The following is a 26,901-nucleotide window of genomic DNA, read 5'->3' as shown; positions in this document are numbered from 1 at the left end:
ATGAAAGGCACAACCTGTCTTCATAACACAGGGGAAAATTACACTTAAGTACTTTTACTTAATATAGTTGTTATCATAATTCTCCCATCTGAGACGAACATCATTATCCATTAAAATTTTGATTTATGGAAAGAGAAACACATTTCTGTATTTTTAAATCTACCAGTCAACAACTATATGGGAAGAAATGAAATCTACGCTCCTTTGAAAGTCAATTTCTCAAAGGAAATTGTTTTTAGGAATGAAAGAAATAAATGACTTGTAATTACTAAAACTTACAGGAAACAAAATCGGCGGTATGACAGCGAAAGAAATTAGCTTAGAAGCAAATAGTACTCTCTTTTCAATTCAAGACAATGACGATCGTCGACGTAAGTACGCGTGAGTATCAGATCAGTATTCTAACGCTAGCCCTCCTTTGATGGAAGGTACGAATTCATGATTACGCCGTCCTTTAAAATAACATACAGTGTCACAAAATGTAGTAAGAGTATTTTTTTTTTCATTTCTGTATCGTGTCTTGGTGATTATATGGGCAGCAATCTTTACTTTTGTAATTCGTCTTTTTAGTTACAATTACGGTGAAAATATTGACACACATTTTAAAATTAAATATGCAGCAGATATTTTTACGCTGATTTTGGAACCTGAAAAACACATATAATTGAAACTTTAATTGGATTAAAATTCATGTCAAATAACATTTGAATGTAAAATCACTAAAAGTGAAAAATATTGAAGTGTTCTTACCTTTGAAGGCGTATATTCGAATATCATTCAAATATTTTTAAATTTCCTCTTCAAGTTTCAGGGCAGAAGTAGTAGAGTTCTTTTTAATTGAAATTTTAATAAAATAATCTATAATTCTGATTAAAATATTCATAAAATGTGTTTGATATATTGACGGAAATTTCTTTAAAACTGAAAATGTTTACGTTTCCGGAGTACTCAAGAAAACCTCCTTAAACATTTATCATTTTTGCGTGCTGGAAATTTCTGACATGAAATGTAAATAAATCATTGCTCATTGTTATTAATACCATTTCTGAGTTCTCATTCAATAATCCTGGGTTATTTTTCAATGACAAAAACAGCAAAAGCATTCCCTAAGCTGTTAATATGCTGTATTCCTGCTCCTTTATCTCTATCATTCGTTTACATTTAATGATGGGAAACGATGTAAATATCACTTCCCCTGGAAGTCAAATGTAGCAACATCGTCACATATGTTTTACAATATTTTTCATAAATCGGAATAAAAGTGCAAGTACAGTTTGTTAAATTTGAGGGAAATAATGTTGTTCTTACGTATATACGAAATCCTCCTTGATAATTTCAGATGATACTTTTTGTCAAGCAATGGCTGTGAAATCATAACTTATTAAATGGCAACCTTAATTTTCGTCAATTATCCTTGACCTATGTTATCAATACGTAACCGAAAAAAGAATTTCCGGTAATATTTCTTCATATTCTTTATCACCCCTTGTAGAGATATTAGGTATTTTTAGAAACAAGCAAAATGACAAATTAACAACCGCCTTCGCCGGGAATCGAACCACGGACCTCTGGAATACCGGCCCAGCGTCCTGTTCACCACACCCCGAAGGCATGCTAGGAAGGCGGGAGAAACACCTTTATACCCTTAATTTAGTGGCTGTTACTTGCTTGTTTAATTAGCAGGGGAAAATGTGACTTTTATGCTGTGGAGAAATGCTTTATCAGAATCATGGAAGGAAGACTTACTTACCGTTTTCCGACACGCCATCTTCTTTAACTCTCTCGCTGCGTATCCTGCGATTTCCACAGGCAGCGTAGATGTAACAAAATTTGCGCAACCCGTGATTTCCGCGGAAATACATTTTTTCGTCTATTTAACTGCGCAACCCGCTCTTTTCCCGTTCATGATTTCATTTCGGATTTTCTGTGATGTTTAATTGTTTATTCAGATCTGTGTTAACAGATGGCGTTAGCTGTCCATAGTTCTGTACGAAATACACAAGTATGTTTTGCCCCATTTTGCGCGACCTTTTCAAAGCTCAAAGATATCTGCAGTTCAGCTCTCAATCCCGTGAGACTAAAAGCTCGACATTTTGTTACCCATATACCCTCAATCCCATCAAGAAAGAGCGTCGTTGACAGTGTTTGTTGCTAAATAAAACTAAAATTGGCATAAAACTTCTCAAAAAATTTTGCACATTTGGTGTAAAGATTACGAGGTAGGACTTTGCCTCGAACCTTGTTTCAAAGTTTATCATACAAAACTTCATTTTAATAAATCCTCTGTAAGTATTTCGTATATTTTTATTAGTATATACGTTTTACCTTTGTATTTAATAAAATAAATCGTAATTTAACCAAGATTAATTTTTCAAAATTTTGCTGTTACTCGTATATGATAATTCTTCAATTTCAATTTTCTACCAAACTGATCTAATTCTATATTGAAAAATAATCTCTTTTACAAAAAATGTTTTATATATTTTAACTTTGAAATGTATGTAGATTTCAATTATGGAATAAAAAAAAAAGCGAAATTTTTGGACCAATTTTTGTATAAAAGAATACTCGGTTAAAGAAACACTTGTAATTGTTTTCCCAAGCCATAAAAACGAGCCATAAAGCCATAAGCAAGAGCTACACGCTCATATGCTTCTTATATGTATATAGTTGGACGGGTCTTCATCTTTATGAAACAAAGAAGCTTTCAAAATTCCAAGTAATAATGATGGCAATTGAGGCCTGGTGGCGCAGTGGCTAGCGCGTCGCGCAGCTGCACTACAGGTCTGGAGTTCGATCTCCGGGTTGGGCAAGGTTGATTCAGCCTTTTCGTCTCTTGAATGTGTCGTTAAAATGAGTACCAAGTTCACTTGGGGACTAAAACACCTTGAGTCCTGCGACAAGCTGACCACTTATCCAGGACATATGCTAACGCACTCCGGGAGCCCAAGGTCAAGAAAGCAGATTCGGTGCGCTGTAGGTCATGGCCCACTAGGGCTGTTGCGCCACTGAGTTTAGTTAAGTTTAATGATGGCAATCTTTTGAGACACGAGGTATTAACATGCAATAAAATTTTTAATCGGAGATTGTGTTTCTTTATATTGATGTTGTAGAAACTCATATTTCTAACCAACATTTTGAATTCAAGTAATTCATTAAACGATTTTGTCTCATCAGCGTCACAAATTTATTTAAATTTAGTAAACCATCAATTTTTCAACGAAACAACTCTCTCCGAGTGCACAACAGTGTTCTTCACTTCTTCAACAGAGATCGGGCCACTAATTGAGTGAGTTCCACATTGCTAAAAATATTATAAAATGAAATTTCTCAGCATCAGCGACATTTTTTTTTTTTTTTTTTTTACTAATTTGAAAATTTTAGAAGTCGTTGATCCCCTTGATTGAAAATTGTCTTCAAAATCCATGCTTTTTCAAACATTCTCAGGGTGCAGAATTTCCACTTTTCGTGTTAAATCCATTTCTCTCATATTGATGCTGTTGCCCACTTTTTTAAAAAACCCCATTTCATGTTTTGAGTAAAAACATTTTATCATTATGCAATTGTAGGCAAGAACAACGATATGAAAAAGATATACTATATACGTGCAATATACAGAGATTTACAACAAAGAACTTCTTTTAACATCTTCGAATTTTGAATATTTTATTGCTGTAAGCTTTTAAACTAAAAACACGGTTTCCATCTCTTGGGGGTATGATAACGATAACTGCTGAAACAACGTTTTAGCAAATTAATGGAAGCAAATTCATACGCCCTTTAGTATAATGAAAATACTTCCTTCCTAAATCAATGCTTGGGAGAATGGTTAGTCTCTGCATAACAATAGGTTTGGGAAAATAGGGCTGTCTTTGTACTCTGATTTTTAAACCACTGCACAAATGAGCGAATTTTTTTTAGCCCTGAAAAGATTGGGGATTGGGATGTAAAGATTCTTTCTGAAATTTTATTTGGAAGTTTCAAATTATTTTATTGATTTAATGAGATATACGGAAGAAATTTACTGACATGAGTTCGAGGTCTTCCCCATTACTTTCTTTAAACAACTCAAAGATAAAGAGAATATTTAAGGTTTATTGCGTAAACGCTTGCGTCCCTATAAACCTTTGGAAATACCCAACACGTGCCATCAAACTGCTTGCATGGGATAAAATGTCCCTTTCTATGTTTTACTTTGCAGCAAAGTAAGATAATGCTCAGAATTTCCTCATGCAGAATGACTGGTCTCGCAGGAGTACGAGATTTTTCTTTTTTTTTTATTTTGGATAAATACGTTTCAATGAAATTTAGACTGAAATTAAAAACATATGATTGAAATTATTTTAGCATTATTTTTAACAGATGCTTTTCGGAGATATAAAATGTTCTCTTTAATAGTGAAAAGCTTGTAATTTAGAAACATATAAACTATGTTCCTATTTATAAATAACTATTTATAAACAACATTAATTTGATGCATTATAAATACCATCCGTTAGAGATATTTTTAAAAATGAAATTAAATATAAGTTATAAAATAGAACTCGCATTTCTGTTAAAGCTCTCAGTAAAGTAATGTACTGTTTTAATTTAAAGGAAAATTTAAAGATCATACACCTCACAAATAAACAATACTCTCCAGACTATTTAGATAATGAAACCCTGGTATTCAAAAATTCAAAGACAAAACTACAGGACGTTTATAATGAAAATGACAAATAGAAATTTTATGTATATGTCTATACTAATTGTCATTCTTCTACTAAAGTCTAAAAAACGTACATACAATTAAATTATTCATTAATAAAATGCATTGTACAAAATACGCTTACATAAACTGTTACAAATGCATACATTGTTGATCGCAACAGTTTATTCATTAATATGTGGACAAGTAACATCATCTGTACTTTGATTTTCAACAGATTCCCTTGGACGTTTAATCACTGGCTTAATACATTTTTATTTATTTTTGTAGTGTTAAATATTATTAACCACTATTTATTTGTCTCTAAAGTATTGTCTCAGACATTATAGAGAATGCGCTGTGTTATTCAATATTTTTAGAACAGTGCAGAAGTGAACTCAGGGAAAAAAATCTTCTGTGTACTATGGAAGAGAAATCGAGATAGGATATGAGAGGTTCCAGCTTTTTAAAAAGCACTCACCTATCTTTCTGAAATAGTTGCGTAATTCCCTGGAGTACTTTCTCCTGTAATGCATAAAACAAGAGATTCCCAGCCTTCTTTAACTTTGTAATGTGGCTTTGCCTTTGCTTCATGTAAACAAACCGTAGCAGGTTACTCGACTCTTTTTCAAGAAGGAAATTGAAGATTCCATTACCCGGAATGATAAACGCCTCCTTCGGTTCAAGAAGAACCATCCTCCAAGTACTTTTTAAGATAATATTAAATCTGAATAATCTTAAATAAGCAGTGAATAAGTTCAACACTTTTATCTAAACTGTACGAAATAAATGAGGCACTTGTTTAGCACCGTCTATAAAAATTTTATTGTAATCGAAAACCAATTTCTAATTATTCCCTTCAAGAAGTTGGTACCTTTATGAAAACCGATGTGAATCCTCTAGGGAAAAAAGACTTCACTCTCCTGGACTTCCGCTGTATCCAAAGTTCTATTCCGGATTCGGAACTTTTAGTGCTCGATACAAATGGAAGGGCTGAGAGGTATAAATATTTAGGCATCTTGCCAAATTGAGGATATAGTTTATGAAAAGCGGTGCTGAGGATTTGGTTCTATTTCCGTTTACCTCCCACAGGTAAAAGTCTCCAATGGGAGGGGAAATTTTTTCCGTTTCCTTATTTGTTGCATTCTTATCAGAGGTAAAGCGTTAAAGTAAAGTAGGCTATCTATAAAAATGTTCTCTGCAAAGCAAAGATATCCTGGGAGGATTTGTAAATGTCCTGCATTTAAAAAACCTCAACACTTTGAATTGTTATTCTTAAGGGAATTCTGGCAATCAATTTTCTGAAGACCTTGATGGAAGTTAAAACGCATTCCTTCTTTGCTTTCTAGGTCATTATTGATTGAATGTGGGCTCCGTTTTTCATGAAAGCTTTTCCAGTTTAAATCCAATATGTTGTCACTATCGGGAATTAATGGTATTTGACACATAAAGTGAGAAAACGTTAAGCAACACATTTTCGGTTTAGCATATTTCAATAATAACGAAATTTCAATAGATTTGAGTATGGCGAAGGAATTCTTAATTAAAAACATAGCAAAACTTAAAACAAACTTATGATTTCTGTTGAATAACTTTATGGATATTAAAAATACGATAGATTGTCAGAAATAAAAAAATATAACTTAAATAACTTAATTTAAAATGCATTATTAAATTCCTAATCATATAGTACTGTAGAAGTTACATGGCTGTTAATCATTACATCGGTGCAGTTAAATTACTGGAATAAAATCAATACTTAAACATAAGGCATAGCAACAGTTTTGTTTTTTGAAAGAAGGACAGATGATTTCACAGATCTGCAATTGTTGGAATGCTCTCATTTCTTTCTGTTGATGCCAAATTTAAATTCTTATTTATGATATGAATTCAAAAGTAAATATTTTCAATGATTATAATTCAAAGCATTTTGTTAAAAATGCCGTTTATTTTTATATACTTATTATCTTAGGATCAATTCTTCAAAAAATAAAATACCTAGTTTAAACCAGCAGATGTCTGCTATTAAAATACCGCCATGAAAATGTGACCAATATTTATTAATTCACAGATGGGCATTATTTGTGGTATTATAGATGTGTGAGATTTAAAGAAAAAAACTGGCTAAAATGCAAATTTTGAATTTAAATGTATATTAAAACTAACCATAGTCTAGTAGAAGAAGCGTGCAAATGTGAGACCATTTTTGCGAAATTTTTGAGGACTTAGATTATTTAAAAACGCGCTGTTCCGTATTACTCCTCTCTATTAATTTGGATGAACAGGGCTTTTCAGTATATAAAAATTTTACAGGTTCTCAGTTTTAGGGGTGAGATTTCACTGAAACTTCGTGACGAGGAATCAGTACCTAGGAACTGATTTCACTACATATTGTAGCGAATTTTGTATTTAGTTAGATATTTTAGTATAATTATAATTAAAATTGTTTTATTTTTCCGTGCAATGCAGCACGAGACATATTTTAAGAGAAAGCTTTGCCAGAAAACTAAAAAATGCAGGAGCACGTACGTTTAATATTTTATCTCTGTAATTTATATTTAATTTGAATAAATGTAATTGACTACTATGTTAGCTGTAACCGTAATTCTACTCTTTTTGATGTCCAGAAATTGCTAGAAGAGTTTCGCGCTGCCGAATTAAAACGCTATAAAAGCCGGAGAAAAACATCTCAGCTCAGTTGTTTAGATAACAGTTGTTGTTTACTTAGCTGCTTTAATTTTTGTTGATCAGATTACCTTTCTCTGCTCTGTGGATTGCGTTCTATTTAATGTTTTAGTAATTTAAAGTATACCATCTGATTATATTGAGTGATATTGTGATATTGTACGAATATCTCTGAGGAAAATTCCAGCGTTTGGTTAAATTTCTTGGTTATCGTATATTATTGTTTAAATGACATATGTATCCCGAGGTGACCGATGGTGACAATGGTGACCTGAGTTGACGATGAACGTATTTTCTGTAAAATGGCTATTTTTAATTAATTCTTTCTCATGTTTAAAGGATAAAAAGAGATATTACTTCCAAATACATGTTTTTAGACTTCAGTCCGATTTTATATATATATATATATATATATATATATTATATATATAATCGGACCTTTGCCTCATATATATGGGTATTGATGAAAACTTAAAATCGAAGCAAAACATCCAGAATTTTATATAAATGCCTATTTTAGTTGTTAAAAAACAGCATATTTATTTTTTTATAACTTTCATATTTATTGGCTACATATTACTTATTTCTAACAAAAAAATAGTATAACAAGCTTTTTAAGGAATAAGGCTTATGCAACGATTATCATGGAACAAAGTAACAACTTTTTGAACTCAACTCATTGTTGCCATACAGCGAATTTTAATGATTATTCAAAAGCATTAAATCATGTTGCCACTCATAAACTCTTAAAAATATTATAAAAACATTAAATTATGTTCCACTTCTTATGTACCGATGTAATCGACGATGCAACCTCATATATATATATATATATACATAAAGTTTTGGTTTTAACGTTTATTAAATTCTTTATTGCATTCATAGGATTATTTGAAATTTGTAACTTATGAATTTCAATTTTTGGTCATCGTGAAAAATTGGTTCTAAATTTCTTCATGTCTTTACTGATAATTTTTCAGCAGCTTAATGCTCAAAAATAGTAGGCTCTCACTTTCTCTCTATATATGGAGAGTCATCGTTCATAAATATCGCGTCGGCAGTCTTCACCACGATAAAAAAAGCACTATAAGGTGTAGAATTTCATTGTGATATCGAACAGCTGTGAGTAACCAGAAATCAAGGTAGAGGTCGATGTGGTCCTGCGTTCATATCTCAGTCTATGTAAGTAGGCCTCTTTCTCTATAAGGGTCTCTTTCGGCGACGTTTGGCGCCGATAAGGTGTCCTTGGCTCTCGCTATATCATTGCCCTTTGGAAATCATTCCGGACTTTAAAGTCGAGACTCATCTATAAAGAGTACGTGGCCCATTGTTCTCGTGTCCGACTGTTATGTTCACGGGCTCAATTCAACCGTTTTCTGACACGCGATGGGGACAAAGGAACAAAAACCACAGGTCGTCGGGCTTACAGTCTATGATCTACGTCTTCTTGCACATAGTGACAGGAAGCAAGCATCTGTCGTTGTGTTAATGCTCTGGCGTCCGGACCCATGTCTGGAGGTTTTGATTGCTTTGGTAACTATTCCGCAGCCTATTGACGACACTATGGTGTTCTTCAGCTCTTTCGCAACAGCGGATTGACTTACACCAGCTTTGCAACATTTCATTGTGCAAATGGTGTGTTCGGTTCATGCGTTTCGCTTTGGCAATCTCGAATTACACGAAACTATCGCTGCTGGCGAACTGACACATGTCGCGCATGCTTCGCTTTAAGGAGTTGTTGTGTGACTGGGGGATTGAGGATTTATGCTAATTTTGGTGGCCTATTTACATTCGGTGATGCAACCTTTACCTCATATATGAATTGTATGTTTAAATTATCCCCCTTTTTACATTCGTACCATTTTCAGCGTTTGTTGCTAATTGTTTGAGCTTGGGTTACATATGTAAGTACAACCTAGTACACTGTTCATACGATACACTTTTAAGTTTCTATTTTAATTACTTTGATTGAACCACATCTATTCACTCTGTATTTTATAGTGAGTGAGCCGTTTGGGGGAAATTTAGGACACAGTTAACTATTTAAGTCAGACAAAATAGGGCAGAATAGTGGCAGAGTTATTTTACAACTGAATGAGCATGGTGCCAAACATTATCACAAATAACTGAATCCCCCATGACTTCAGTTATTAACTTCAGAAAAGCGTAAGTAAAGTTTCCACTTTTTATTTTTAATTGCTTATTTATTTCAGAAGTCAAATAACAAAAATCAGCGATATATTTTCAAATTTTCACAGGTTATATTTTCAAGTTTTCGCAGTCCTGTGAAAATTTGAAAATATAAAAGCTGATTTTTGTTGTTTGACTTCTGAATTAGTAATTGTTCGGCGTGTTATTGTGTCTTGCTTATTTATTTATTTACTTCTGTTTGGTCTAAATAGGTTATGACTACCTTCGAGAATATTTTCGAAGATATCAGTAGTAGAGCAGCTGTTAACAGCTTATAAGGGCACTGGAAGTGAACTATTTGTGCTTTTGCAACGGTAGATATCTCAGTTAGAATCATTGCTATTTTCTTACATTCTCCTCCACAGGGCGAGCAGTAAAGTCGCTGAATACCGGAGTTCGACCAAGGCATCCCAGCAGACGGTCTGCCCTCAAGGACGTTTTAGTGCTTTTTCCCATGCTTATCGCACACGTGGGCCAGTTTTCTTAGAAGTGCTTCACGAAAGCATCCTTCTGTTTTGCAGACAGACCTCACTTGCTTTGCCGTAATCAAATATACCAAACTATTCTTTTGTTGGTTGTTGCTGTAATATCATTAATACACCTTCATATTAAATTGAAATTTTATCTCATTTGCAAATGACATTTAATAATTATTATAAATAATTATACTTACCAATGAAAACCGCATGCTAAGGACAATCGTAAGGAACTTCACTTTTAACACAAATAAAACAGCTGACTAAATCAAAAGAGATTCGAATTTAATTTGCATATTCCAAAATGTCTGTCAGAATGTTTATCTACTGGACAAGCAATTTTTAACTGACAGCCTGCCTAAAACGTGTAATATATTAAATTTTAGAAGCAGGAAATAGCAAGGAAAGAGGAATTAAAATTAATTATATACTTTAAATGTACGTGACAAAATTTAATAATATAAACGCTTTCATTCCCAATTTGTTATTTCTAGGCAAGAGAGATTGATAGATAACATTATTGTTTCCTTTGCCTTACTTAATAAAAAGTCTGATTGGTTTCCCTCCTTTAATCAAGGAAGAAAATGCATTCCAGATAATGTAGGTGGAAGCCCCATGCCCTCTTCCTCTCCATATTTCTCTCTCTCTCTCACATACACCCACTCTATTTTTTGAATACACGTTCAGGGCCCCTAGCAGCCGACAGGTTCGACACCCATTTAATTATGTCTCTATACTTGCGTTTACAGTCCGTGCTACTTGTTTAATAGGTAGGAATGCTATTAAATTTCACGATATACAGGCTGTATAATATTAGTCGAAGTATTCATATGATTAACCTATAGGCGCCTGGCATATACACTATGCGAACTTTGGGTAATATGAATAAAAGATGAGTTAAGTGCATCATTATCTTTCCTCCTCTGGAATATTTAGTGGAAATTTAGGACAAAATTAATTAGTAAACTTAATTACCTAATTCTTGCTCTCCGGAATAAAGTTAGACGAAAGTTTGCCCTGGGGTACAAAAATTGTCTTAGCTGCTAATATGTGCAATATTTTCTCAATGTGTTACTTAAGGTTTCATCGCGCTCAAGTTGTTATGAATATTTCAGGTTATTAAACTGATACTTATTAAATTCAAAATATTGGTATTTAGGTAATTAGAAATGTACTTCATAAACTTATATTTGAAGGATGGGATTAAATTTGCTTTAAATTATTAATATTTCATTTTTATTACACAAAATTCGACAGATGACACGGTTTGAAAACTGATTTAGTTACAATCAGGAAAATAAGATTAAACTTAAGACATTAATTACATTAGATAACTATAAAATATGCATTTAAAATTTATGTGTTTATTTGTAAAAGTTTTGTTTTTTGTCTTAAATGTGTCCGATAAATCTCATCACAACTACTCTTATTTACTGTCGAGGTGAGGAAGCAGATCATAATGGTAAAAAAGCATTTGTGCACGTAATTAAATAGAATATATATATTCTTATGTATGTTAATGGACTTGCATTTCACGGTAGAAACAGTATTTCAGCAATTGAGAAGCTTTTCGATGCAATGGAGAGTTGTATCTTATTAGTAAACTTCAGAAACTAGACGTTTCAACTTCAAGCAATTTAAAACAGTAATCATAAGCGATAGTCATCTGTCGAATTAATCAAGAAGCAACCAACAAAAATTTTGTTGGTTGCTTAATACAAATGTAAGGCTTTTTACATAGCTTTATTGCACGAGGCTCCAGGTGTAAGTTTAACCTACGAAAGAAGAGTCGCTACACATAAATAACGCTATACGATCTTGTGATACCTTGAACGAGTGCATTCTTTTCCTTTTCTTCAATCCCACCTCCACTTTTCTAAATAAATGGGTCTCTTAGGAACTCTTCCTACCAAACTCTACCTCATCTGTATCGAAAACCTGGTATGTTATACATCTGTGCTGCTCATTTATCGTATTTCCACTGGAAACGCTTTTGTCAGTTAAGGTCTTTCGCCCTGGACTTCTATGTTCCGTAATTAAAGGTGTTTTTAAAGCTGCCATACTAGCTTTACTGACAACAACTTGCGAGCTAACTGAAGTTTCTCAGCGGTTTTCTTAAATAGTTGAAATTTTTATAAATTTTATTTTTAGTACTATTTGTGCCTAGTGTTGCTCGCAAAAGTATTACACTTTACAATAGTATTACACACTTTAAAATAGTCTCGTAATCATTTCTAGGGATTAAAAACGGATAGACAAATATCAGTTTGTTGTACATGTTTTCTTCATAAATTATTCATGAACGATAGAAATATTGACTTTGACATAGTTATTGATGAAGGAAATAGCAGCATTTTCCTTAAACTATAAAGCACATTATAGCATTGAATATAAGGATTAGTAAAGACTTTTCTATTAATACAGAAATACATTCTTTTATAAACCCTTTATAATAAAAAAGCGTGAAAATCAATGACCATACTTGCAAACAATGTAAAGCAAGGTTTCTTGTAAATGAATAATGACGGTTTTCACACTAATACAACCCTATCTATCATATGCGGTAGTGGAACGGACGAATTTGAAACCTTCACCAGCGATTCATTATTCCCAGCAATATAAAAGAAATACAACATGAATTTACAAGGCTTGCAATTTGTGAGTAATGTTACTGAACAATTTGCACATCTTGCACAGATATGTCACGGCACAGAATGCCCAGCACATAGCAAAGACATCACGTAAGTGGGCCCCATTTTCCTTCATACACATTCCAAGTCTTTTACGGAAGCTAGACTTCACATGCTGCAGGACTGCCACTGGAATTTAATTAACTTCCTCTCGAGTTTGATCCTTCAGTTCCTGGATGGTACGTAGTGGGTCACACCGCAAGATCACAGATTTCAAACGACGAAGGAAGAAGTTACACATTGGATGATCAGAAGATCTTGGAGGCCAGGAAATGTCACGGTTCTTGGAGATGAGATGACCAGGAAAGATGTTCTTTAGCGCGTTGATGGAAATCCACATTGGAAGAATATGTTTGCAGTTACGGGAGGACCAGCAAGCTCTCCCACTAGCAAATGGTTCTACATGCAAACATAACGTTCTGTTTTGCCAGTAACAGCATTTCCGCTATCATCTTAAAAATGAGCCTCGATGATTCCAAATGATGATACGCCGTAACCACACTACCACTTTCTGACTGTAAAGTAGTTTTTCTACTGTAAAGTAGTTTTCATGAAGCATTTCAGGATTTTCGCCTGACCAGTATGTAAATTTTTACTTGTTAACAAAGCCTGACATATAAAATTTGCCTCATCGTTCATAATCATATATTGTCCCACAGGCCTGGGTTGTTGTTCATGATTTCCAACAATTCCCGGCAAAAACGTAATCTCTTTGGGAAGTAAGTTTCGGCATTCAGTTTTTGTTCTATCTGCATTTTGTGTGGGTGGTATTGCAGTTCTTTGTGCAATCACCGTGCACTGCGATCCACTATGTCAAGTTGCAGCGTATACTTGCTTGCAGGAACGCCTGAGCCTTCGGCTTTCACTCTTGCAACATTCCCTAGAGTGCACTTTCACCCCTCTTTCTCACTATATCGCCCGTTTTCTCAAATTTCTGTAATTTGGCAGCATGCTCCGACGGAAATGGAGTATGACGTGAGAGAATGTTATAAGCACGAAATACACGCTGCACTACGTAGCTTTCGTAGTTTTTGTAAAACACCTTCATGGAAAAAGCGCATAGTTCATTAGTGCACGACTGCATCTCGACTGAAGACTGATATCATGGTCAGCCACAAAGGTTTGTTTCCAGATGGCACCGCTCCCGTTTCCTCATTCCTAACGTAACTTGATATTTCGAGGGTTCCCAAATCCCCGTTTTATCTCCGGACCGGTTAGCTTCTTCTCAATCATGGGGCTGTAACTGCTTTCATTACTTGTCCCATATTTTCAAATTAATTGCAGAAAAGCTTAGCGTATCTGCCTGTTTTTCATCCTTTTGCATCTTTTGACTGTCTAAATTTTGTCTCAAATTGTTTATAGTAATTATAATTCTTGAACAGTTTTAGATAATTTTTTTTGTTAATTGCTTTTTATTTGCCCATGTGTTTATTGAGTTTCTAATATCGAAAATTCTAATTTTATACTATTTAATTTGAGTGTAGCGTGATTTGTTCATGGTTACATCAGAGAAGATTATACCTTGATTGATCAAAGACTTGTCAAATTTCTTTAAAACGTTTTAATCTTTACTTTCAATAGTATTTTTAATAACAATATAAGAAAATGTAATGGTCTTACATTTTTGTTTTAAATTATTTAATTTTTTTTACTATTTACATTCACTTTTTATTTCATGAAATTGTTTTGATAATCATAGAGAAACATGGTTCTGTTAAAAACGTTTCGACTGTTTCTTGACAAATCTAAATAACTTTCAACCATTTGTTGTATATTTCAACTATTTGTTCTTATATTATTATGTTATTTTGTTTGTGTTTAAATTTTGATTTTGATTTTACCTGTTAGCTAGTTTGTCACCACTTTTGATATATTTATTATCTCTTAATTATTTAATTGATGTCACAGCATATTGTGCGCCTTTAATAATTAATAATATTAATTTTGAAATTTTTAAACTACTGCTTATATATACTATAGCACATGCAATATATATATACATATACATATATATGTATGCTCTCTCTCTATATATATATATAAAGAGAGAGAGAGAGAAAGAGAAAGAGCACAATGTAATTCACTGCACGTGATGCGAGCGCAAATAAAAAGTAATGTATGCAACTAAGAAACTCACTTTGAAATAGAAGAAAAGTATTTGGTGAAATAAATTTTCCAATTATAGATCTAGTATGATAAAGGAATAAATTACACGAAATATAATAATTAATAAACCAAAAAAATAAACGTAAATATCTTGTGAAATTTATGAGAAAACTGTACGAAGAGAGAATTATTGTATATATGGTGTTCCTCTGATGACATTTATTGATTATACATGTTACATATAATCGTGATGGTAACTCTACATAACCCGCTTACGACAACATACATGTATAACTACATAGTCCATTGCTAGTTTAATACACTGTTATTTTCTTAGAGATTTATGTATCTTTAAATTATCCAAATAACTATATTAAGAAACATTCGCGAGATCCATTTAGCAATTATAAAATAAATAGAATTAAAAGTTGAAACTAAAAACTAATAGCGAAATACATAGGCTTAATGTTCAGTAATGAATATTTAAAGAATAAGAGAATAAGTATTAATAATGTAAAGAATATACCAAGACGAGGAAAGGGAACTGAAATCCCATATAATTAAAACATTGCTTCTTCATATTTCAATTCTCGTAACCTTTTCACTTCTTGGTCCGCTTTCCTGAGAGAAGCATATGCTTCTTTGCGGATGTACTTTCAATTTCTCTGCATATTACTTAATGACGACGTATAGTCATTCTTTACACATTTAACTTTTTATTTTAATCACCTAAATGCATACACGTAGCAACTATATCAGATAACAGAGAATTTCAGAACTAAAATAGGTTATTTTAATATTTAAATAAACATCTATACATGTGTGTGTGCGCGTATTTGAGTTAAATGCGGCGTATGAATGAAAGGAAAACGGGTAAGAAAAAAATGAGCATTTTGTTTTGTTGGTGAAACGTCACCTTCAGTAATCATATGAACTTCAGCCGTATCAACATAATTTCATATTATATTTCAGCTTGTCAATTTAGCCGAAATTTTGTCATTTTCACGAAAAACTATGTATATTATCAGTCAAGTTACTCTAAGAAGTGATACGCTTTATTCTTTGAAAGGATTGTGAAGGAAGAATCTGTTTAAAAGGAACGAGGAAGAAGAACTACATTTATGTTCAAGAGTTCAAGAGGATGCTGCAAAGTTTGAAATCTCTCTTTGTCTCTCTGTGCACATTCCTTTTTCTAATCTGTAGATTTACAAGGTATTTTCTTCCTTCTTCCACCATGCGTTCGTGATGAAACGGTAGCACCCTCGACACGTATTCGAGAGGTCCAGGTTCGAGTCTTCCCCGGGACTCGAACCTGGACCATTGCTCATTTTTCAGGTCTCCTTCTTCCCCCTCCCCCAAAAAAACCTAATGACTCTATAGAATTCATCAACAATAGTTTACTTACAGATGGCATTAGGTTTTTTTTCACTAGGAAGGAAAAGGAAATATTGAAAAAGATGACTTTAATTTTTCTCTGTTAAAACAAAACAGCAGACTAATTTTATGCTCCAAACCTAATTACGTTTCAAATCGATTCAAGTAGAATTGTATTAAAAGATAATAAATCAGAATTCTTGAACGTATTGATAATATAAACAAAATTGTCTAATAAGATAAATATTTTTCCTATTGAAAAACAGAAATGTTATAGTAAAAACACTATTAAGCCATAAGAAGTGCATTTTTCAGCATAAGATAACATAGCAGCTTGTCTCACAAGACTTAATGATTTTGCCTTGCATATTTAACTGAAATAAAATTTATTTCCTCTGTTTCGAAGGTAAAGATTTATGCTGTCTTTTACCACAAGAAGATGAAGAAAGAAATGGAAACCTGGTTAGTCTCATCAGGTATTGTAGCATTGCTTCACATGCAATGATCGTATATTTCCATGGCTCATTGCGATGCACGTTTCATGGCTCATTACATGAGCTGCTCCTGTTTCCTTTTTCATTCTTGCAAAATTATTTCTTCGGTATTCTTTAAACGCTGCTAGTTGTTTTTTGCGATAAGCACTGGTTCTTCTAAAATACCTCTAGGATCGCCACGAGTTGACTAAAGGATCCTGGGTGAAATAATTCGCTTCTAAATATTAGGAAAAGGATGCGATGATAAACATACATTCTCTGCCATTCTGCCTTGATTCCAGATGAGATGAATCAAAGCATACAAAGAGGACTTCGTTTGGGTTAGGTATTAAAAGAAAAGCTATTATTAATTCACGTTATTGAATTGCTGAATTCATTACTGTTTGGCTGCGCCATAAGAACATAGTCAATTAAATTCCATAAAGAGAATTTAACATTTAAAAAATTAAATCATACATGTTTCTCTCCGAACGTTTCAATAAATATAACTTAAGCACCTTTTTTCCGCAAGATCATCTTAAGCGATCTAAGTGACAAGTTAGACTAAGCGTATAAGAAAACTACAGACACAGGAAAGATCAAAAAAGGAATAACGCCGAAGATAATGTTATGAATTTTTTAATAATAATATTATATTTTATTAACATTCGATATTTAAAAAGTTTCCCTGAGAAAACATTGTTAAGGGTATGAAGAATTTTGCTTAAAAACATTTTAAACAAATTATTTTTTAAAAAATATGGTTTTAATACTTTCGCGTTTTTCTTTAACTTAACACTCACGTTTTTAATCTTAAGCCGCAGTTAAAACAACTAGGCATTTTAACAACAAAATAATAAAATGATAAAATTTATGCTAGGTGATAATTTAAGAGCTTAACCCAAAGTGCTTACACGTATTAGGTAAAGTTTGGGAAGTTTATGATTTTCAAAAGTGTATCTAATGAATAAATATTGCGTGCATGATGCCATGACACATGTGAGGACTTAATGATGCCATGACACATGTGAGGAATTAATTTCACTAACAGTTGATTTTTAGTTATTGCAATGTTCCTTTCAGTCTCGTTTTCACCTACGATTTCCTGCCAGAATGCTAATCAGATAGCTCACGTACATTCAAATTCACGTAAAAAGAAGTGCTATTTAAGTAAAGCTTTTGGAAGGTGATTTTTAGAGCGTGTTATGCCCGCTTTAAGACCACACTGTTACTTTCAACTTCTAGCGACTTGATTCTGTGGCGTTGAGTGCTTCTAGCCATTGGACTTGTTTCCGCCGGCTTCTCAGTCAAAACCTTCCTGCAAGTTAAATTATCCTGTGAGCCGTTAGGCTAGTTTAATTACATTTTATTTTACGTTCAACTTTTGCTGTTAGAGTTAGCTTTATGTAAGCCCAAGTGAGAGCATCTGTTCTACTATATGTGATTGTATAACGTGTCCATTACATCATTCTTCTGATTTTTCTGTTGTGGAAGACCCGAGGATAATTCCTCGTACAATCTTTTGAAAACTCGTTAGTTTATGTTACCTAAAAATATGAGACTTTATAAACTGTTCAGTTTTATTTCATAACATTTTAGAAGTTTGTGGAGCTTTTTCCTGATCATGCACTGGAATAGTTAAGATATTTCTCATCCACAAACGTATTTTACGTTGTTATAGAAAACCTGCTGAATATTTTAGCAGCATTAACATATGGCGAATTTTATGTCATTTAAGTACATTTCTTGGAATAATGTTTTACATCAACATTTGTTCATCACATTTGCTTACAATTTACTTCTATTAAATAATATACTGTTTAGCTTCATATAAAATTCAAAAACGTCTTATTGCAATAGTTCTCATTTAAAAGAAGGAAAAAATACTTCAGGTTTGAAATCCTTTTATAAAATAGAAATTTCATTTAAAATTCTGCTTATAGTTGTTTTTCCATATTATTTGAAGTTGCTATACTTGTTGTGTTATATTTTTAGAAGGAATCAGGTGTTATTTTGAAAGTTAACTTTCACATATACAAACATCAGCTAGTCTATTTATGGAGTCCAATAATTACAATGACCAGACTTGCCAGTCGAAATTATATTCAAAACAATGACTTTTGTTTGTCTGATGAATACTGAAATTATCTGTAATATAATAAATTAAATTTTTATGAAGAATGCGAAACTCGAAATCAGGTAAAGGTAAGGTTATATAAAGTAGATTCAGTGGTTAATGAAAGTCATCCTTCATTTCCACTCGGTCGGATATTTTGGCCGATGTCGTTAGTTCTGTCACCCTTGGTCGGTTTGGCAATCACATTTTCTAGCATGTTCTTCCAGCCATTATTAATGGATAGATAGATGATTTTATCCTTCTGCCGCTTCCAAATGATCACGTTTTATAAAGTGTTGTATCAAAAGAATCGAACCGTGGATCAAATATTGTGTTCATACAATCAAAAATGAAGTCTGCTTCATAATGGTATTGGATTTGTCAAGAGATTTCGAAACTTCAATAAAGCAGAGTGCAACATTCTTTCGTAATTGTGGGGAGAATGAAAATCCGTTATACTGTAGATATGGATTTCTTTCTTTCTTCGGCACATCTACCTCACGCCGGTTTCTTTGATGTATCTTCATCGTTATTGCAAGAAATACTAATGAACTACGGAACCTTCTAAATCAAGATGATTGTTTATTTATTTTCCCCATACAGTTCTATAATTAAAATTAAACCTGTTGTCACTAGTTATGTTTGACATAAGGTTCTATGGAATGTGGGATATAATAATTGCTATGTAGCAACTTGAAAAGTAAAATATGTTGTACGTTATTATGCTTTACTTGATAAAGCACTGTAAAAGCGCAGCTTTGCTTACATTCCTGCTGCTCACTAGACCTTTTAAATGTTATTTCAGAAACAGATTGTAGTAATATCCATTTTCCTTTGCATGCAACTACTTACAAATTCAGCAATAAATTATAATATATAAATCTAGGGGTTTTTATACCTGCCAATATAATCTGCAGTTTCTTAAAAATTGGCTTCTAAATTTGATATTAAAAAGGAAAACGTATAAAAGAAGTGAATCTTATCTATCTTATTTAAAAAAAATATGATTTAAACATTTCAAACAATTATTTAGTCATTATATTTTTTAGATATTATTATTTGTAAACTGTAAGTTCTAATCTGTTCAGGTTTATCTGATTATGGAAAAGACCACGATGACTATCTGCCTGAGAGAAGGGTTGCCTTCGCAAAGAAATTGATTAAGTAAACTTGTTCGTACCCAGGTTACAAAAGAGGAAACTCACGAAAACGCCCTTGCAGCCAGCCGTTTGCCTAGAAACGAACCCCGCTCAAACTATCACTGTTCAACGACTTTACAGTTCGGCCACTTGTAGGTTGTAGCCTCTGCGGGTTGAAACCAGCTCATTAATAAGATGCTCAAAGAAGTTAATGAGCGTGAAGGATTAAGAATAGTTACATAAATTTAAAATGTAGTTTATCTCACTCGTTTGATCTAATGAGAAGAAGTCCACGAACTTTATTGCGGCAAGGAGCATAAGATTGTGTCTGTCGTTGATATTGGAATAAGCACCATATAGCTGACAGTACGACTTTGCCTAGTTCTGCCAAAAGTTTCATGGAGAGCACCTCGGGGAACGGTCTGAGTGTCTCACATTCCTTTCCTTTACCAACAACCCGCTCTAGAAAGCTTTCGGCTTGCCGTGTATTTTGAATGCCCTCATGCCACAGAAACACTATACACTTGGCGAACATCCACACTTTCTCCGGAATTCGACCCTGAGCCTAGCGATGTCGCAGCCAGAAGTAATAACCACTATAATGATCATGGCGTCAGTTTAAAATGTAAACTTTTTATTAATGTTAATTAGTTTCCCAAAATAAAATTTTGAAATTGAAAGCAGTTTTAATTGATTTTATAGTGGAGTAAATTATTAAATAAAGTCAAACTTACCAAAGGAATCTGAAAAACAGGCAAAATTTTTAACAAAGAAATACAGTAATTAAAACACAGATTAATAAAGCTGGCATAGAATACAAGATTTTCCTTAATCGCCCGTCAGAAATTGTATTCAAGAACAAATGATTTGAATATACATGTACGGTACACTTTGAAAGAAATAGCCTTACAGAGATTCTTATCGCTATATCGTACGTGACAGTGGAGATCAATAGAAAATGTTGCAAGTACTTAGAGTTTAATACTAATTAAATAGTATCGTATTATAATAGTTAACGGATGTTTCTTTTTACATGAAAAAAAATTAGAGCTTTACTAGACTAAGCAACTTAATTTTGTGGATTACAAGTTCGAATCTTTGTACCACTATTTCCATTTGATTAAAAGAAGAGAATTTACTTTTCTCTTCTGCCTTTTGCTCTTATCGGTTGTCCAAAGCTATTGGCTCTCAGGGATCATCTACTTATTTAATCAGATATTTTCAGCTGGTTCTAGCGTTTTCGTCAGACATTTCAAAATATTAACCTGATAAAAAAGGTTAATGTGAATTTCTTTAGAAGAAAATTATATTACGTGATTAATTTAGAATTATAATAAAGAAATAAATGGAAATCTGAATTAAACGAGATCCTTATATAAATGCAAACCTTTCTTTTGTTCGATTGTAATAGCTTGGCTGTTTTCTTTCCTGGAGTCTAAATAATTTAGGAAAAGTAATAATCTCTGGGAAGAAAGCATTATATAAACCATAATTCAGATAAATATTTATGCTTTAAGCAAAATTTAAAAATAATTTTAACATTAGCTGACATATTAAGAGGAACTGATTTGTTCCCAATGAAAGGTACCGCGAATTCTATAAGCTAGGGGAAAAGAGAGAGCTTATTTTATGCAAACTGCTGTCTATAAGAGATACATGCAGACGGGCGTGATCAGCGATCCAAACCTTTGCCTCTAGAGAAATACGAAATACAACAAATCGTTGACACAACAATCGTAAGCGATGGATACATTTCAAATGAGAACAATTTTTATGCATGTCATCGGAAAATGGGAAATCCTTTAAAGACTGCGTTGTCAAAAACATTGTTAGAGCATCTGCCTCCAATTGAGCAGATTTGCATTGCTTTTTCAAGTCTAGATCAAGCGATTAAATCTACAGATTGAATTTCGTGACCATCCCCTTTCCTATATCGATCTTAGAGAATTAAATGACTTGATAGAACTGGATCCACGTCAAACTATACGCAGAAGTTGAATGTCCGTCATTCAGTTGTTTCCCGCCTCTTTGCAGTAGTAAGTAAAATAAGAAAGCTTGCCACGTGACTTCAATAAAGATAGCAGAACAAAATAGTTCATAGTGCACACTTTTGTAATGAAAGGAGAAATAAACATAAACGGTTTCTTCAACCTGTAGTGGATGGTGAAGAAAAGTCTGTACGTTAAGAGTACTTGTGTACTTTTTACTAAGGGTAAGGCAAGCTACGGGAAGTATTTTGAAATAACACCAATCCCAAGAAAGCCATGCTCAACTTCGTCGCGATCCTTTCGTTGTCACCCATACTTTATTCTTTACATTGTCTGATATAAACATGACAGCAGGTCATTATTATGCATTATATTATTGAAGAACCAAATTGTTCATATCACGCAAAGGACTGTGATTGTATTGGTGAATCAAAACATAAACCTCGCTCTTTTAATAAAAGGCTAAGGTCCATATTGCACTAAAATAGTGCCGGGGCACTAAAACTAGTACCAAATAAAAATAGTGCGAAAGTTACAAAATTTGGATAACGAATGTATGCCCTATTTTTTAAATTTCCCTTTAACTTTCACTAGCGGATTAACTTTTCACCAGCACCTGAGCCACCTTCTGTAAGACAAACGCTTTAAGAATGAGTCTTATATCTTTCAGATGGCTACAGATCATTGATTTTCCGAGGTTGGAGTAAATTCATCGAAACTTACATAACAGCTCACTAGGTAGCAGTAATTTATATGTACGAGGGATATGATATACGAGGGATTTATATATATGAAGGATACGTGCAGAGAGGAGGGAGAAGCGAAAAATGTTTTAAATGTATCCTTTTTGCTTATCCCGCCTTTTTTTATCTTCTTGGAGAAAGAAGATAATATTAAAATTTTCAATTGTGAATTAATCCACCAGAGTAACTGAAGATCATAGCAATATCAAACACTAAAATCAGCCCACATCATCACAATCCGCACTTCATTCTCTGCAAATGGAACTAATCAGTGTAGATGATAGGATTATGTCGGAAACATTTGATTGCGTAAACTCTTCCTTTAAGAAACGAATTGTTGAGCTAAATGACATAATTTTAGTCCTCAAAGCTTCTATTTTAATGCCACTTGAGCAATTATACGGGCTATTCATAAACTGTTTCAGCAGCATAAGAGGATTGATGGTACCGATTATGACTACCAATGTTTACAACGAAATCTAGGGCAGCATTCCACTCAGATAGTTCCCAAGAAAGTTCTAACTTATGCTAATTCCAGAAACAAAAACTTGATAAATCGTTAAGAATAAAATCACTTCTGTAAAATGTTAATGGACACTTTGTATAGTAGGGAATTTCAAAGTAATGTTCATGTGCTGTTGAGATGGTGGTTATGCGGTCAAAGCTTATCGAAATAGTTTATGAGAGCAAAATGTTTTCAGATTTGATAGCATAGTGGTTACACGCGTAATAGTGAATACTCTTTTAAATGGCACTATAGTATGGAGACGAGCGATTCCAAGAATTAGTATATGTTGAAAGAATTTCGAAATAAAAATATTGTGAGGAATGTATTGCAATGGATTGTAATATCCTATCAATTTCAACACATGATTTTATGGTGACGCGTTCCGTACAGTAAACTAAATAAACTTATAGGAATTGTTAAATAAAAGTAGCTATAGTTTGCATGAAGCGCAGTGTAAAATTATGTATCAAATGCTTTCGGAAACTTAAATGGAAATTATAAGTATTTCAGTTGCGCTATTTTTATTCAATTTTAATTAAATGTTAATACTTACAGTTTGTTTGAATTAGTTTTCTGACTGATAGAGTTATATCAAGTAATTATTTTAAGTTTCATATAATGTTAGCTTTCCTTTCATATTCTTAAATATTCCTGAATCAGTTAGAACAGATTTGAAATAATAATAGCTTCTCGCAAGCTTTCACATGCATTGTAATGCAAGTCACATGCTTTTGAAAATCCATCAACATGTTATCAGGTTCAATGTTCCGTCTTACTTTCTTTGGGAACATGCAAGGACCTGACTCGGAACAGAGAGCTTACTAAAGCTATGTTCAATAACTCTGGGAAGTAGACAGGATACACAAGAAGGGTATACAAAACCCTTTATTTTTCTCTCTTTACAATAATTTCCGTACTTCGGAATACAAAGACCCACTACTTGTGGTCTAAACGTAAGAATATAAAAATATAACTAAACGCTAACTTAACTTTGAAATAATAAACGTGGAAGATTGGCCTTATATTAACAGGAAGCCGTATGTAGTACAGAGAACTGTTAACTGTGCAATACGTTTAAAAATTATCACGAGGATTAAACCTCTGGCCTGGAAGGCAACCAGCAACTGAGTAAACTTCTAAGGTAAGCGGTCTGCTTCGACTAACTCCTTCCTCTCTCTCGCTTGGCAAAAAGCCACAACTTAAGTACTTGGCGTTCGCCAGACAAATTTTGCATAAATAAGTTAACGCTTATAATTCTGGCCGGAAGTAGAAAAAAGAAGTGATAGTAAAGATTTAAAATAAAATAAACGTTAGTAAAACTTAAGATCCTTACAATGTATTTAATACGTTCCAAGTATCCCTCGGAAATGCTTGAATGAAATATTCTTCATGTATGTGAACTTTTTTTTTTTTTTTTTTTTTTTTTTTTTTTTTTTCTTTTTTACATTTCTACTAACCTATTCCTGAATCTTCTACTTAATGGAAGAATTTACTTCTCTTTAAAATAAAAAAAATATATATTTAGAATGAAAGATTTCTTAAAATTATAAGTTTATGGCTTTCCTTGTTAAACAAAAGCACCACGCTGTGGTGTGTTTTCCATCAACGCGTCATTTCAGATAAATTTTCATGCATATTTAATTAAATTATTTTTCAGTTTCTACTCCATATTAATCTCCACTTTCTTTGGTAGAATTCTTCGGAGCAAAACATAATTAATCATATTGGTGTCTAAGATATTTTTTCCTTTGATGGTTTAAATCTCCTTAAATGCTTCTTATTATGTTCACATGAATGAATTTCATTAAGAATTATAATCTTTGAAGCATAAAAGTAGATTCTAACTTAAGATTTCTTCAACGATGGAAGTACTAATCTAGGAATATTGTATTTCTTGTGACTTTTTCCTCTTTTTAATAGCAAAAATAAAATCAGAAATTTAATTCTGCGTATTCTGAAAAGTATATATATATTAAGCATTACTTACAAAATAATTAGGAACAGGAGATTCATAATGAAAACGAAAACGTGATTACACTGGAGTTTAAAGACGCTTTATACTGAAAGCAAAACAGATTATCGTTTTCTGTGAGACAGACATTCCAATGCCATTGCTGATGAGATGCAATTTCACGTAAAATATTAAATAGGCATATTGCCAAATTTGAAATATGACCAACATTATACCTTTGCTGAGATATTATGCGCAAAAAAAATGTAGTAACATTTTGAGATGAAGTGTAATTATTTTCTTGTTTCTCAGAAACTGCAATTTCGATGAAAACAACTTGCCTTGAAATAAACTATTTTCGTTTGCAGACGCAGGAATAGAGAAGATAAGCCACAAGACCTACAACCAATTGTATGATTATAAGACCAATGGAATGTCTACAAGTGCCCATAAAGAAATTTCCTTTGAAAAGTTTGTTGATTTCTGTAGTATCGTTTTCAGAGTTATGAATGCGTGTAAAGAATTACCACACTCCTTCGTGCGCGCTGTCGTAATGTAAACGGTTAGGATGTATCGGTAGCAGCTGCAAAATCCTTCGCTCGAATTCCAGAAAGGGCATAAATAATTTTTAATGTTTTCTGCACTAAAAAACTGATATGCTATTCTTCAAATATCATCAGATATATTTTGAAAGGTATGCTAGAAACTTTCAGATGAGCATTCAGTAATACAATTCAAAAATGCCTGCTATTAGTATTCATCCTGCAAGCTGCCTTTCAAGTCTACGGTAGATTACCATTTGTTCGTCAATTTCTGGAGGAAAGCAATATATTTTAAGAGCGAAAGTAGAACAATTATTTAATTCCAGGCAGCAAGAAGAAAGAATATACTTCATTTCCTTGTCATATTTTATTTCTGAAATACGAAATGTGTCATACATCACCCGTGGGGGATATACTGAATGTATATGTCTCAGTGTTCATATACGTGTTCAGTATGTTATCTGAAACTATATTTGATACCTTTAATGGTCTTCACCTATTGAAGAACATGAAATAATAGAGTGCTGTTCCCTTACCTCTCTTCTCTAGACCTGAAACAATGAATTTTTTTCTATACAGGTCCTTAAAGACATCGTACAAAACTAACGTATTGATGCACGTAATTCATGCTAATCAAGTTATGTGAGGTGCACACAAGTGCAAATTATCTGATACAGAACACGACTTTCGCCAAGAAAACTTTAAAAGACAACTTTACAGCTAAATAAAATATTCCTTCATTGTGGGCTCGCTATATATATCACCCCGTCTCTCTCTCTCTCTATATATATATATATGTAATAAACGCAGAAAATACTGATGACGAAGCACGTAAATGGCATACTAAAGAGGCAGAATTCCGATTGCGTAGTATGCAATGTGTTGAGATCGTAATATCTAAGAAACTTTGCAATCAAGCCGGAATTAAATTCCATCTGTGCCCACAATCGCACTCTAGTAGTGCCTATTCATAGAAAATTTACATTTTTTACATTATAGCGATAAAAAGCGAGGCCGGGGAAATTGTGTCCTAGAAGGGTAGAGAGCGAAGCCGAAGTGCGTAGTTGTCCGATTAAGAAAAGTTTTGGTTTGAGTTTAAAGTTTCAGTTCCCAATTATTGCGTCATCAGCGCTGCGAGGGCCACGCAAAATGGAATGATCTAGAAATGATGCAATCCACATAATTTATTACAGTTTTTAGAACAGAGAGGGAGAATTAGAGGGTTACTTGTTA

The sequence above is a fragment of the Stegodyphus dumicola genome, chromosome X1, assembly GCF_044657685.1.
Source record: "Stegodyphus dumicola isolate Sdum_Otavi_A_Nest chromosome X1, ASM4465768v1".
NCBI classification, from domain to species: Eukaryota; Metazoa; Arthropoda; class Arachnida; order Araneae; family Eresidae; genus Stegodyphus; species Stegodyphus dumicola.
This window is presented reverse-complemented; position numbering follows the sequence as displayed.